Source organism: Amphiprion ocellaris, chromosome 22 (assembly GCF_022539595.1).
Source record: "Amphiprion ocellaris isolate individual 3 ecotype Okinawa chromosome 22, ASM2253959v1, whole genome shotgun sequence".
In the NCBI taxonomy this organism is placed as follows: Eukaryota; Metazoa; Chordata; class Actinopteri; family Pomacentridae; genus Amphiprion; species Amphiprion ocellaris.
In genome coordinates, this window is record NC_072787.1 from 27,844,773 (window position 1) to 27,860,725 (window position 15,953).

Here is a 15,953-nt window from a genome sequence, read left to right on the forward strand (position 1 = left end):
GAGGGCAAGGGGGGGGTCAGCTGGACTGTTTCTTCTGGACTACAGTTCATTTCAGTTCATGCTGTGATCCTCTGTGTCTTTGCACCTTCGCTCTGCTTCATAGGAAATATTACTGCTTTCATATTCAGCCTGTAGCCTCCATCTCTCTGCTCCTCTCTTTGTTTTCTGATCTCCTTTCAACACCTCCTGCTTTTCACATCCCTCCACTCCCTCCTTCCTCCTCTCTACAGCCACTTTGTATGTAGGTCGAATAGCTGTGTTAAATGTAAATGTCCCTCATGCATAGCAGAGCAGGCCTCCCCTGGTAATACTGGGACTGAATGAGAAATGAAACGAAACACCTCCAGCCACTTCAAACGCTGGTGTCCTGGCGTGACCCCGCGAAGGCTGCAGCCGCCTGCAGAGTCCACGTGAAGCCGGCGAGGCACTTCAGCGGCTTTAATGAAGGATTGAGGGGGCGGCCGGACGGATGGACGGATGGACAGATGGGCAGGCGGGGTCACATCTGCTCAGGTACGCCTCGGCACAGGTGCAAGCAGAGAGTCACTGAGCTGCAGAGGAAATGAGAAACGATTGGCTGGCAGGTGATGACAACATCAGCAAACAATCCAAACATATGGGACTGGAGGGAAGAAACCCGTCACCACAGCAGACCTTCACCTTCAGCTCACAGCAGCTCAGCATCGGTCTGCAGGGTCACCTGATGTTTATAATCAGAGACTATTGATTATTATTGGTGATCACTGACACCAATAACTGATAGCTGGACATTATATACTTCTGCAGTAACATTTTTAATTTTGGTGTCAAAATTTAGAATCATTCCAACACAAATCTCTGTTCAAATATCTCAGTCTGTTTTCACACCTGGTTCATTAATCCTCAGAACCCACCAAGCAGTCTGTGGTGTTTTTATGCACCTCTTTCATTTCTACTCACTGTGAGTGAATCCAGAGTCATCCGTTCGTGTCTCGTGGTTATTTTTATGTTTTCTTATGGTACAGAACAAACAAGTAACATTAGCAGATTTTCACCAGGCACTGACTGCTGCTTTCTCCAGTTGAAGAGTCAATATTCTGCTCATTTACAGGTTTATAGTGTTATTTTTAGGGTCTGCAGGAATATTCTACCAACCTTTGACTGCTGGACCAATACTTTATCTTTATTCATTCATTTTACCATTTTATCCCAACATCGTGATGCTGCCACCACCATGCTTCACAGCGGTAATGATGTGTTTGTGATGATGTTCAGTGTTTCATGTCCAACAGACATAGTGTCTGAAAGTCAAAAAGCTCTATGTTTACTCCTGTCTCATTATTCTTCACTGTGGGTTCATTATTTACTGCAAGTATAATGTTAATTGATAATCAGTCGATGCCTAGTTTCTACCTGTTTTTACATTCCTCTATTTAATGCTGAATAAAGTTTGATGGAAGCATCACAGAGCCTCCATTAATAATTTTCACTGAAGAGCACACTTTTAGGAAGTGTAAATTACCTCATTTATTTCCCTCCTTGGAAACGTTGGACACTGATCCACAATTTTGGTTGAAAACAGTCTGTTTGCTGTTTGTTTTACAGAGAAGCTGCTCAAACTTAAAATCCTAAAAGGCCAAAAAGTTTGTTAACCAGCAGCTCGAGTGCAGTTTGATACACGTCAATGGAAATCTGACGCAGAGCGTTTCTGCTTTTAGAAGCCGAGTCTGATCTGTGGATCCTGCATAAATGCAATTCACATTAATAACTCATTACAAACCTTGTGAAACTGTAAAAAACGTATCAAATTATTCATTTAAGTACTTCTACATGAATCAGCACATTAGTGACTTACATAAAAACCTCATGCTAACCCCTGGTTTATGAACATATGGTATTTTTAAAGAGGAATAGGCGGCCTCAACTCCAGCTTCACTCTTCGTCCTCATCACCAGGTTCAGAGTTCAGGAAATTCCAGGAATCGAACACTTAAGCTTCATCAAAATAACAAATCAGAAAGTAAAAAAACACTCTTAAAACACTGAGCTGGGGTAATAAACCAAGCTAGAAACAAATCCAGGTTTTTACCAAGTGCTAAAAATAAAATGAAATCAAGAAACAAATAATTATATCTTCTTTAACCTAACATACATTTTTTTAGGCTAAAGTAGCAGCTAATGTTAGCACTACGGTAATATAGCAATTTGTGTTATCTTGTTTAGGCTAATGTAATGGTAGACATTAGGTTATTTAGGCTTACATAGCAATGTCTGTTACCTTGTTTATGCTAATGTTACCTTGTAAGAGTCAACATTTGATTATTTAGGCTAATGTAGTGGCTAACTTCTCTTATTAGGTTAAAGTAGCATTAAACATAATCTGTAGGCTAACTACACGAGCAACTTAGGTTATTTTGTTTAACCCAGTGTTATCTTGATCAGTCTAGCATTAGCTTATTTTGAGTAATGGCAGGTAATATTATCTTACTTAGGCTAAAGTAGTGTCTAATGTTAACTTTAGGCAAACATGGCAGCTTATGCCATCTTGTTTAAGCTAACATACCAGCCTATGTTTTCTTGTTTAGACAAATTTAGCTTGTTAAGGCTACTGTAGCAGGGAATGTTATCTTAATGTAGGCTAAAGTAGCAGCTAATAATATCTTTAGGGTAACATTAACTTATTTAGGCTAATATGGGCTTCTTTTGACAAATGCAGTTAGTGAGTTTATTTTTTATGCTAAAGTAGCAGCTTTTGTTACTTTGTTTTGGCTAACCTTGCTTAAGCTAACATTGGCTTGCTAAGGCTAACACATTTTATTTAGGTTAAAGTAGAGGCTAACGTTATTGCTGTTCTAATACAGCAACTTAAGTTATCTTCTTTAGTCCAATGCTGGCTTGTTATAGCTAATAGCAGCTAATTATTTAGGCTAAAGTAGCAGTTAGGTTAGCTCTGGTCTAGCAGAGCAGCTTGTAATGTCTTGTTCAGGATAATAGGCTAATGTCAGCTCTTGTTGGACTAATGTAGCAAGTGATGTAATGGATAACATTATCTTGAGGCTAACTAGCTTGCTTAGGTTAATGTACTTGGTAGCATTATCAACTTTAGCACTATAGATGTCCTTAAGCTAAGATGTCAGCTTATGCCATTTGAATTAGGCAAATGTTGTCTTTTTTAGGCCAACATAGTTCATTTAGTCTCATATGGCAGATGGCATTATATTTTCTAAGCCAAAATAGTGGTTTGATTTAGCTTGTTTAGGCTATACTTAGCTTGCTAAGGCTAATGTGCCAGTTATTGTTATCTCCAGGCTAACAGTGGTGCTTATTATATGTTGGCTAGTATTAGCCTGTTTATTGTATTACTAGCTTGCTTAGGTTAATGTATATGGTAGCATTATTGACTTTAGGGTAGTAGTGCTACAGGTATATTTAAGATAACTTGGCAGCTATTTGAATTAGGCTGATCTTGTCATTTTTAGACTAACATTATCTCATTTAAATAGCGTTATATTTTTATTTCAATTTAGCTTGTTTAGGCTAGACTTAGCTTGTTAAGGCTAATGTGCCAGTTATTGTTACCCCAGGCTAACAATGGTGCTTATGCTGTCTTGGCTAGTATTAGCTTGTTTATGCTAATTCAGCTAAAGTGAGCTGCTGTTCACGTTAGCATGCAACGTTCCGCCTGTCAGTGGAAGCAGGAGGAATCTTTATGTGAACCAGGAGAACCTCACATGCTGCTAAAGTGGCTCCAGATGAGGAACAGCTGGAGACTCAGTGGATAAATTATTAGCGTTCAGAGGATAAACGGTGTGTTGTGGTTTGCAGTGAACTGGTGAGTGCCCAGTTTGAAGCGCGAGATGAAGAAGCCGTTAAACTCCTGCAGTTTCTGGGGAACAAATCAGAACCGAAGCACGCTGCAGTGAAACCAGTGAAGCAGAAGCTCAACTGAAGCACTTCTGAGGGAAAACGAGTCACGACTCCAGCAGGATCTTCTGTCTGAACCCGGTCCTGCTCTGCAGCGGATCGCCGGTTCTGAGAGTCGAGCTTCCGTCCGATGAATCTCAATGAGCGTTTCTCTGATTCTTCTGCTTGGCTGCCAGCTTTCATTTTCCAGCAGCTTCTCAGCGAGTTCTGTTGTTCCTGAGCTGCTTCTGGGAGCCTTATGATGTTCAGTCTGTCGCTGGGATGTCTTCACCTGACAGAAAAATAAACACAACTGCTGATTTAAAGATGATTAGAGCTAATAATCCATGATCTGAAGAAGAAAGTCCAACTTATTGCTGCTGGCAGATTCAAAATCGATGTTATTTTTCTAAAATAAGTCTCCCAAATTCCATCATTTATCAACTGTAAAAACAGAAAGAATTGTTGGATTTTTAGCTTCACATCGATCCTTGAAACTATCACGACGAGTGTTTCCATCAGAAAAATGATCTATCAAAGTTTAAAATTGCGATATTTCATCAAAATCTACATATTCTACATGTTTCTTTTAAGAATTAAAACTTCTGCACTTTTTGTGCAACTCTGACAACCTACTGGATGAATAAATAAACACAGCATGGCTCAGAAACAGTGAAAAGAGTGTTGGAGATCCATCCATCCATTATCTATACACCGCTTAATCCTCACTAGGGTCATGGGGGGGTGGAGTCTATCCCAGCTGACTCAGGTGAAGGCAGGGGACACCCTAGACAGGTCACCAGTCTGTCACAGGGCTACATACAGAGACAAACAATCACTCTCACATTCACACCTACGGGCAATTTAGAATGATCAATTAACCTCAGCATATTTTTGGACTGTGGGAGGAAGCCGGAGTACCCGGAGAAAACCCACGCATGCACAGGGAGAACATGCAAACTCCATGCAGAAAGATCCCGGGAAAGCCGGGACGCGAACCAGGGATCTTCTAGCTGCAAGGTGAAAGTGCTAACCACTACACCACTGTGCAGCCCGGTGAGATCCATCCAGCATGGTGGAACATCTTCTAGTAGTTGGAGATCCATCCAGCATGGTGGAACATCTTCTAGTAGTTGGAGATCCATCCAGCATGGTGGAACATCTTCTAGTAGTTGGAGATCCATCCAGCATGGTGGAACATCTTCTAGTAGTTGGAGATCCATCCAGCATGGTGGAACATCTTCTAGTAGTTGGAGATCCATCCAGCATGGTGGAACATCTTCTAGTAGTTGGAGATCCATCCAGCATGGTGGAACATCTTTTAGTAGTTGGAGATCCATCCAGCATGGTGGAACATCTTCTAGTAGTTGGAGATCCATCCAGCATGGTGGAACATCTTTTAGTAATTGGAGATCCATACAGCACGGTGGAACATCTTCTACTGATGATGAGCAGAGTAGAGAAGAGACATGGCGGTAGAAGAACATCTACAGGATGAGGAGACAACATTAGTTCAGAGTTACCATCTGAGGAAACATGTTTCCAGGATATTTTTGTAAAATAAAACTTTTTTAAGTGTCTTTCTTTCCTCTGGTTTCCATCATTCTACTGACAGAAGTCATCTTTGAGTTCTCTCCTTCTTCACTCTGGTTCCACAGAGCTGCAGGATTTTAAAAATGAACGGCAGTGAAGAAAATGGGACAGAAACAAATAAAACAAAATCAAAAAACTTATTTCTAAAATATATTGGAGCTAATGTTGTCTCCTCAACGTGGAGATGTTTTCCTATCTCTGTGTTTCCAGAATTTTCCTCTCTACTCCGCTCATCATCTGTAGAAAGATGTTCCACCATGCTGGATGGATCTCCAACAACCTGCTCCTCTGTTCTCTGTTTCTGAGCCATGCTGCATTTATTTTTGATTTGCTGTTGACCTTCTCAGAACATCTGGTTCTTCATCTCCAGTAACTTTATTAATGATCAGAGTTCTACCTTCAGATTGTGAATATTTCCAGAGTTCCTTGAAGTCCATAGAGGAGAATGTCCCCTGGAGAAAGTTCTAGAGTAGACCTAGTAGGAGTAGTAGGTCTACTCTAGAACTTTCTACAGGGGACGTTCTCCTTTCCTGCTTCCAGTCTTTAAGTTTAGTCTCACTTAGAACATTCCAGGTCCTTGAAGTTCATAGAGGTGGTCCAGGTTTATCACTTTTTAATGGACTTTTTTAGAACTTAATCAGTCCAGCAGATGTCCAACATCCAAACTCTAACTCATAAATTGTCCAAAATGATTTAAAATTTGTCCAAAATCTGGCCCTAAATTGTCTAAATGTACCAAAAATTGCCCAAACTAAACAAAAAACTGACTTAAAATGATGAATAACACGACTCAAAACTGATCTAAAATATCTAGAAAATGTTCAGTGTGACTCAGACATGCATTCTGGGTAAACTTTAAAGCTCACATCAGCATGTTGGTAAGTGGTTGGTCAGAACTATTCTAGCTGATGGAAGAAGAAACCAGGATCATCTGGAGACACGGTTCACTCAGATTTTAGATGGAATGACACCATGATTAGTTCAAGGACCATCAAAAAGCAGAAAACGTAATGAATCTTTCAGTTTTTACAGTTTCTGGCTGATAAATTGTGGTCGATAGTTGGAACAATCTGTAAACACGCTGATGATTTGTGGTTGTTTGCTCAGAACCTCTGGTCAGAAAGCATCCCGGCATCAGATCATCAGCGGCTCTGCGAAGGTTCAGGCTTCAGCGCCGCAGAACAGAGGTCAGGAGGTCGGAGAATCTCATTTTGTGTGTTTCCATGAGAGCAGCCTTCATGAATATTTGATGGGTCCTCCGAGAGCCGATGTAAAAGTGAACTGTGATTAAATCCTGCTAGTGTCATATGAGGACAGGTGAGAATCTTCAATCTGCTCCCGTCTCTGGCTCGTCTCCCGGGACATTTGCATTCCAAGCAGCCGTCTGAATGTAAATGCCGAGCTGATAGCAGAGCGGGAGGAGGATCTGAGCACCGCCGTGTCCTCAGAGAGGTCACCGAAAACCCACCGCCGTCAGGTGACCAGAAACCTCACCACCGATTCGTCCTTTAGTCTAAACAGGAAACTCTTCAACAAATTCCTTCACAGACTAAACCAATCAAACAGGAAAAAATGCTTAAAAACTGCAATATTGGAGCAACAAAATCGACTGTTAAAAAAATTAATTAAAAATCAATAACTCATTATATAAAATAATTATTTTCAATGCCTACAAAACTGCTTCCAGCCTTAAACTTCCAGATTTTTAATGTTTATTGAAGGATTTTTACATTTGTGTTGTCTTGTTTAGGCTAACAGTAGCTGATTATTTAGGCTAAAGTAGCAGCTAAGTTAGCTCTAGTCAAACATAGCATCTCCAGGCTAAAGCTGTCTTGTTTGGGGTACTATCAGCTTGCTCATGCTAATATCCTGGTAGCATTATTGAACTTAGGGTAGTAGCACTAAACTCATCTTTATGCTAACATGGCAGCTTATGCTATTATATTTACACTAATGTTGTGTTGCTATGGCTAACAGTAGCTGATTATTTAGAATAAAGTAGCGGCTAAGTTAGCTCTAGTTGAGCATAGCATCTCCAGGCTAACGTTGTCTTGTTTGGGGTACTATTAGCTTGCTCATGCTCATGTCCTGGTAGCATTATTGAACTTAGGGTAGCAATGCTAAACTCATCTTTAAGCTAACATGGCAGCTTATGCTATTTTATTTATGCAAATTTTATTTATGTTACGGCTAACAGTTTTTAAATATTTAGGGTAAAGTAGCAGCTAAGTTAACTCTAGTTTACCACAGCAGGTTGTATTGTCAGTTAAAGCTATCAGGTTAATGTTAGCTCTTTTTAGGCAAATGTAGTAGGTGTTGCTATCTTTTTTGTTTAAGCTAAAGTAATGAATAACACTATCTTGAGGCTAACACTATCTTGATTGGGATACCATTAGCTTGCTTAGGCTAATCTCCTGGTAGCATTATTGAATTTAGGGTAGTAGCACTAAAGTACCTTTAAGCTAACATGGCAGCTTATGCTATTTTATTTACACTAATGTCTTGTTACAGCTAACAGTAGCTAATTATTTAGGGTAAAGCAGCAGCTAAGTTAGCTCTAATCTAACATAGGACCAATATATTGAGGCTAACGTTACCTTGTTCCGGGTACTATTAGCTTACTCAGGCTAATGTCCTGATAGCATTATTGAATTTAGGGTAGCAGTGCCAAATTTCTCTTGAAGCTAACATGGCAGCTTATGCTATTTTATTTATACTAATGTTGTCTTGTTTAGGCAACTGGTAGCTGATTATTAGACAAAAGTAGCAGCTAAGTTAGCTCTTGTCTAAGATAGCACCAGCATCTTCAGGCTAAAATTATATTCTTTGGGGTAAATGAAGGCAGTTAACAGTAGAATAGAGACAGACCACCAGAACACTAAAACATGGAGGTCTTTATACAGAGAGGAAGAAAGTTCAAGTGTCAGTGAGTCCAGTTTTCTTCTCCATCAAAAGGCTCAGAAACTGGAGGAAACTCTGACAGGAAGAGGTCTGGAAGACCCAAAGAAGACCAGTTTGTGAGTCACCATCTTGGTGATAGGAGCTCACAGGACAACAGCTTCAATCAGCTTCATAGAGGTCATAGGAAGAAGTCTCAGTTTAACTGTGGAGAGAAGACTTGGAGCTGCAGGTTTGACAGGTGGACTTGCAGCAGAAAGCCATTGATGAGACGTCAGAATCAGAAAAAGAGGCTTCCTGGACCATGAAACATCGTCAATGGACTACTGAAGACTGGAACAAGGTATTATGGACTGATGGATCAACATTTGAAATGTTTGGTTCATCAGCAGGATGTTTGTAGCCATCCAGTAGGAGAAAGGATGGTTCCTCAGTGTGGAACATCAACTGTCAAACATGGAGGAGGTAGTATGATGGTCTGGGGCTGTTCTGCTGGATTCAGGGTCGGTTCTTGTACAGAGTGAGAGGAACCCTGAACCTAAACAGCTACCACAGCATTCTGCAGCTCCATTCAGAACCCTCTGGTATGTTCTAGTTGGTCAGGGGTTCATCCTACAGCAGATAAAGACCGAAAACATCAGTTCAAGCTCTGTAGAACCACCTCAGGAACAAAGAACAAGATGGTGAGCTTGAAAACATGGACACAAAAAGAAGCAAAAATGTCACAAAAAGATGCAAAAATTACCCCAAAATGTGCAAAAATGCTATAAAAAAGAAGCAAAAATGTCACTAAAAGATGCAAAAATTGACCAAAAAGCAACAAATTTCACGTGTTTTTTCTGTTAAATTTACGTTTTAGTCTTTCTTTGTTGTCATTTTGTTGCTTTGTGTTGGTTTCGCATCACTTTTTGTCATTTTACATCTAGTTTTAGCTGTTTTGTGTCTCTTTGTTGCCATTATTCTTCTGTTTTTAATCATTTTGTGTCTATTTTTGGTTGTTTTGTGTCTCTTTGTGGGAATTTCTGTGTATTTCCAGTTATAGTTGTGTATCTACAGTTATTAGTGTATCTAACAGAGTTTTCTGTTTGGGAGATTTGTGTTTTCCGTCCTTTAGAACCATTTCTTTGTGTGATTCATGTTGTCTTTGATCTTTTTTCTCCTGTTTGTTGTTCCGAGGCCACATCAGGTGAATCTCTCTCTTCTTTCTCCTCCTGCTGTGAAGTTTCATCTTCTGGCCTCATTACACTCTGGAGGAACTCAACCCAGAAAAGCATCGATCGATGTGGTTCAGCGACCCGGAACTCGTCTCCAAGCCTCCCCCTGGATTACGTCGGTCTTCCTGGACGGAGTCACATCAGGACAGACATCAAAACAAACTCCAACACAAAACTCACACAAGTTTCCTCTGAGTCAGTCCAGGTGGACGTTAGTTGGTGTTCTCCAGCAGACTGACGAGATGTTTCCATGTCCAGCCAACACACAGGAGAACATGACAAAGAATACAAACAAATGATTATTAGGTTTAAATCACACCAACACAAACCAGGACCGGCCTCATCTACAGACCCAAAATGACCCAAAATATCAAAGAAGAGGCCAAAAATAGAAACAAAACCACCACAAACAGACCCAAAATGACCAAAAGAGACACAAAACCACCACAAAGAGACACAAAATGACTAAAATCAAGCCAACATCAAAGAAAAGATGCAGAGACACAAAAACCACCACTAAGAGGCATAAAACAACCACAAAAACACACAAAACAACTTCAAAGAGACACAAAACAAGTATAAAGAGGCACAAAACAATAACAAAGAGACACAAAACAACTACAAAGAGACACAAAACAACCACAAGGAGACACAAAACAACCTCAAAGAGACACAAAACAACCTCAAAGAGACACAAAACAACCACAACGAGACACAAAACAACCACAAAGAGACACAAAACAACCACAGAGACACAAAACAACCACAGAGACACAAAACAACCACAAAGACACAAAAAACAACGACAAAGAGACACAAAACAACCACAAAGAGACACAAAACGACCACAGACACAAAATAACCACAAAGAGAAACAAAACAATAAAACATATTAGCTTGGCCTAGCCTAGCTTAGCTTAGCCAATCACAGTACCTTCAGCTGATGATTGAGGCTAACTTTAGGTCACGCATTTTACTGTCTTTAATCGAATCTTCACCGATCAAACAACAGAATCGTGTTTAGTGTTTCATGCTTGACGTCTGGTTCGGAAACTGAAATTTGTGTTTTCAGGTTTCCAGCATTTTTAGCGACTCTAAAGCTCCACGCTGACTGAAGCTGGAGATGAATGTGAGCTCAGATCCTCCAGCTCGCTGAGAGGAACTCGACATGAAGGGAAACCTCCGGTCTGACGCTTCAAACGAGTTCAAACGGAGCCGGCACTGCTGCGGCGGATGTTCCCAGCGGAGGTGAACGCAGCACCATCGGAGCTTTGAACCGGCTCACCCTGAGGCTCTCCAGCATTCTAGAGGAACATCTCCTCCCCTGTAAGCTGCCCTACATAGAGCCCTACATAGAGCCCTGAACTCCTCCTGAACCCTGCTGCTGCTCTCTGATGGAACAACACGCCAACAACACGCCAACAACATGTTAATAATACCTGCTGCTGCTCCCGCTGCTCTCTGATGGAACGACATGCCATCAACACTCTAACAACACGCAAACAACATGCTAATAACACGCCAACATGCCATCAACACGATAACGACATGATAACAACATGCCAACAACACGCTAATAACACGATAACAACACCCTAATAGCATGATAATAACACGATAATCACTCCTGCTGTAGTTCCTGATTGTTCCACCAGGAGGAGCCTCCTATGGTAATACCGTAGAGCAGGGCTATTCAATTAAAAATGGACTCGGGCTGGATTTTCAGACTAAGAACATGAGCTGGGCCGGACATTTTTAGCAGACAGTGAGCAAAGTTAACCACTTAAAATAAACACAAACAGATAAGATAACAAACACACTGGATGTTTATTAACGTATTGCCACATCCAAAAGGACATAAACACAATAGAAGAGCAGTACTTAAACTAAACCTGTGCTGCTTCTTTAAATTTTACATTTCAAACACACAACTTCAACACAATTTGATAGGTAAATATAAGCACAGGTTAAGGTGAACATAAAAACTAAGTGCCGATTAGAAACACCATCTTTTGTTTTGGTCACATCTCAAAGTGCATTAAAAAGTAACTTGCTTAACAGTAACTTTTCAGAACTTGAGACATTTTTCTTCTTTTGAAATAACAAAAAACAGAGTTTGTCCCTGTCCATATTCTGTCTCATCTGAGACAGTCGCATGTTCAGTGCATATAATCAAAAAAAAATAAACAGTAGGCACAGTGATAGTTACTATCCCTTTGAAACGAAATAAAGCTGACATCAAAGTGCATAATAAAGTGCAACTAAGTGAAATAACTGTCAAAACAAAGTGTCTTTCTTAAATATTAAACTTCTAATAAGTGAACATAAAATAGTCACATAAATACATAAAACTACCTTTAGTGTCTGCTACAGCACGCTGCTTTGTTGCACTTACCATGTCTCGAAGACATCTGTGGCGAGAATGTGTTGACGTGTCAGACCTGTTTGATAGCAGATGTCACACTCGTCTTAACTTGATCGTCCGTTAAAACTTCATCCACGACAGCCAACATGCAGTCCTTCACAGTTTCTGAGTCTGTGAACAGCCTCTTTTTCGTGGCCCTTTCCTGAGCTGTGCAGGTCCGCTTCATTGTAGTACAGCTCCGGTTGTAAGATGCAGTCAAACTTTGAATTATAGCCGCTCTCTCATGACATCCCTCGGGAAAGTTTGTCCGAAACGCGGCATGTTTTTCCAACGTGGCGTCTTCGGACATGATAATCTTTCAGCGCTGCAAAGCACTCGTTGCAGAGTAAACGGACTTGGTGGTAAATAAATAAATACTTGTCAGTCCACGCAGGATTAAACCGACGGTTTTCCTCGTCGATTTGTCGTTTCAGGATAGAAAAAGACACGCTGCTATTTTCACCTGTATAGAACTGCTAATGTTAACTTTTCAAACGCGTCTCCTCAACACAATGCATTGTGGGTTAGTTGCTAGGTTACGGTAAGTGTTGCATTCAATGTTTGCAATAATGTTGGAATTTTTGTAAGAACTTGTCAGTGTTACTGAAAGATGTTTTTCTGTTTTTCTCGGACCCAAGTCCCAATCACTCGGCAGTTGCTTTAGGGCCACTCGAGGGTTGCTTTCGGGCCGCATGTGGCCCGCGGGCCGCTAACTGAATCAGGCTGCCGTAGAGTGTGTTTGCTGAGTGTCCACTAGGGTTTTTATGTGTGTATTTTATTTGTTTTTACTTTTTCTGCATCTCGGTGGCTGAGAAAATCTAGTTTTACTCATTTTGTGTCTACTTTTAGTCTTTTTGTTGTCAGTTTGTTGCTCATTGTGTTGGTTTCACATCACTTTGTTGTCATTTGGCATCTAGCTTTAGCCATTTTCTTCTGTTTCTAATCATTTTGTGTCTATTTTTGGTGTTGTTGAGTCTCTTTGTGGTAATTTTCCATTTATTTTTAGTTATTTGGCATCCATTTTATGAGTTTTTTTTTCTTTTTATCACTTTGTGTTGGTTTCACCTCACTTTGCTTTACTTTTAGTTACTTTATGTCCTCTTGTGCTCACTTTTCATCTTTTTTTTAGTCATTTTATCTCTTTGTCTACTTTGGTGCTCTTTGTGTTTTGCATCTCTGTCTTTTTTGTTTCTCTTCCTCCTCCTCCTCGTCCTCGTCTCTGACAGGTGTCAGCTCCTCAGGCTGATTGATGATTGGTCCCTTGAGGGAGCGCCTTCATCGTTTGATTGGCTCCCGACAGTTTGAGGAAAACCTGCTGCTGGTGTCCAGTTCCACCAAACCACCGGAGAGAAAGTCTGCTTCCTGTCTCTGCTCAGTGGACATCCACGTCTCCTAGAGCTGTCTCTGTGCTGGAGTAGTGGTCGTTTAGTGTCTCTTTAGTTGTTTTGTGTCTCTTTGTGGTCGTTTAGTGTCTCTTTGTGGCTGTTTTGTGTCTCTTTGTGGTTGCTTTGTGGTCGCTTTGTGTCTCTTCGTGGTTGTTTTGTGTCGCTTCACAGTAGTTTTGTCTCTTTGCAGACTAACTCTTTTTGTGGTTGTTTTGCAGCTATTTCTCGTCGTTTTGTGTCTTTGTTAGTTTTGCCTCTTTGTTGTCTTTTTGTGTGGTCATGTGTTGTTTTTCAGTCAGGTTGTTAATTTTGTGTCTCTTTACTGTAGTTTTGTCTCTTTACAGTTTAAATATTTCTGTGGCTGTTTTAATCCATCCTAATCTGTTTCTAATGACTTTCTGCCTCGTTCTCGTCTTTTTGCGTTGGTTCATTTCCAGTTGCTTTCTGTCCAGAGGATTTTTCTGACAGTGAAGATAAATCTGCTGTCACAGAAACTCTGAGGTGGAGTCTGAGGAGGGAGATGTTGGAGGAAGCTGGATGTTTCCACACCTGTCCAGAGTTTCCCATTCTGACCAGGAATTATTCCCCAAACTGTGATCTGCAGGATTAGATTCCCTCCTCAGCAGCTGCTTCCCATCAAGACCCCGACTGGTTCATTAGCGGCAGCGGCTAAAGCTGAAGAAATCTGGAGAAAGATGCTTTAAACTGACCCACGGTTAGCTGTTAGCGGCTAGCTGTGGCTGTCGTTAACGACTAGCTGTTAAGCCGCGTGTCCACTAGATGTGATTTTCCCGCACGGCAACGCACCGCATCTGAAAATCACACGGCCGATGGGCGGTCACTACCGGACCACAACATGGTCACATGACAGCACTGACCAACAGCGGGCCGCTACGTGGTCACATGACCGAGCTTTCAGTTACACAGTCCGGCAGATGAGTCGGATAAACACAGCGGCTCAGCTGCAAACTTTCCCTTTTATTTAGAAAACACTTCAGCGAAAAGTATTTCTGAAAGCATCTGAGGCAGAAATAATCTGCAGCAGCTGAATCTGTCCTGGTTTTACTTTAGATGTTTGAGGACAGTTTCACGATGCGTGGAATCTCCCCACGCTGCATCCAATTTGCATAAAGTAGGAGTCCAGTCTACTTTATGCAAATGAGCTGCAGGTAAACACACCTGATCCCAGCTGGAAACACACTGCAACCGGACCAGCATGCAGCATGTGGTTAATTTGTAATTTAATCCTTTGTTTTTGTTGTTTTTTTCTGTGATTTTATGTTTTTATTTGTAATTTAACAAATCAGGAAAAATTTATAAAATACGAGTTGAAAAGTTCTTTGTCATTTTTTAATCCTCAATATTTTGATTTTTTTCCTTTTGAATAAATAGATATCTGTAAAATAAAGAGTTTAGCTGATTTAAATACAGCAAAAATACTAATTTATGGTCAAAACTCTAAAACAAGAAATTATTTGTAAAAAAAAAAAAGAAAAACCCAGATTTTTGTGTAGTGTTTAAATGTTTATTTTGTTTGATTTTTTAACACTTAACATGTAAATTAAGACTTTTTTAAATGATTTTATCACTTATTATCTGTATAGTAGCTAAACGGGTTAAATCTCTAAAATAAGTTTAAAAATATTATTCAGTCCTTAATATACAGATTTCTTACAAATAGTAGCAAATATCTTTTTTTAAGTAAAGCAAAAATAATTTTTTACCGTAAAAGAACAAAAAAAATCAATGATCGAAATATTTTTGCTGTGAACATTATTTATTCAACATTTTGTCAAGTTTTTAACTAATTTTTACATTTATTCCAACAGTTAACATGTAAATTAGACTTTTTCCAGTGATTTCATTGGATATTAATAGTAATTTAATAAAAAAGGAGAAACTTGAACAATCACAGTAAATTAATAAAAAACATAAATTTTTCTTCCGTTTTGTCTGAATGTTGGAGTTAAAATGTTTGTTCTCCCGTTTTAAATGTGTGATTTTTACTTTTCTCTATTTAACGTTTCTGTCGTCTTTTTATTTCTCGTCTGTTGAGTTTAAACTTTAGTTCTGGTTTGATGTTGAGAACTTCCTTCATCTCTGGCTGACTGCTGCCACCTGCTGGACGCTTGTAACTTTTATTTCAGAAACAAGAAAGTTTGAAACTAAAACGCCGTCTGTCAAAAATAAAACCAACAGAAACTCAACAGAAGTGAAGAAAACCAGCAGAGAACATTTATTTACTAAAACTGTTGGTTTTAAACCTGATAGAGTAAATAGCAGTAATCTGATTACTGTTACTGGCTTTTCTTTCACTCTGTATTTAGTTTTTGTCACTTCGTGCACTTTGCTGCTACTTTCATTCTCGTGTTTATGCAATAAGTCAACAAAAAACGCATTTAAAAAGAGGAATAAAGCAGTTTCAACATTTTCCGGATTCTGATTTAGTGTCATTTAGTTTTCTGGACATTCAGTCGTGCATGAATTATTTTTTATTTCAGATTTACAAGTTTTTTTCCCCCCATAAAAGCAGGATTAAACTGCTGGATTTGACCAGAAGATTCAAACAAAACGTCAG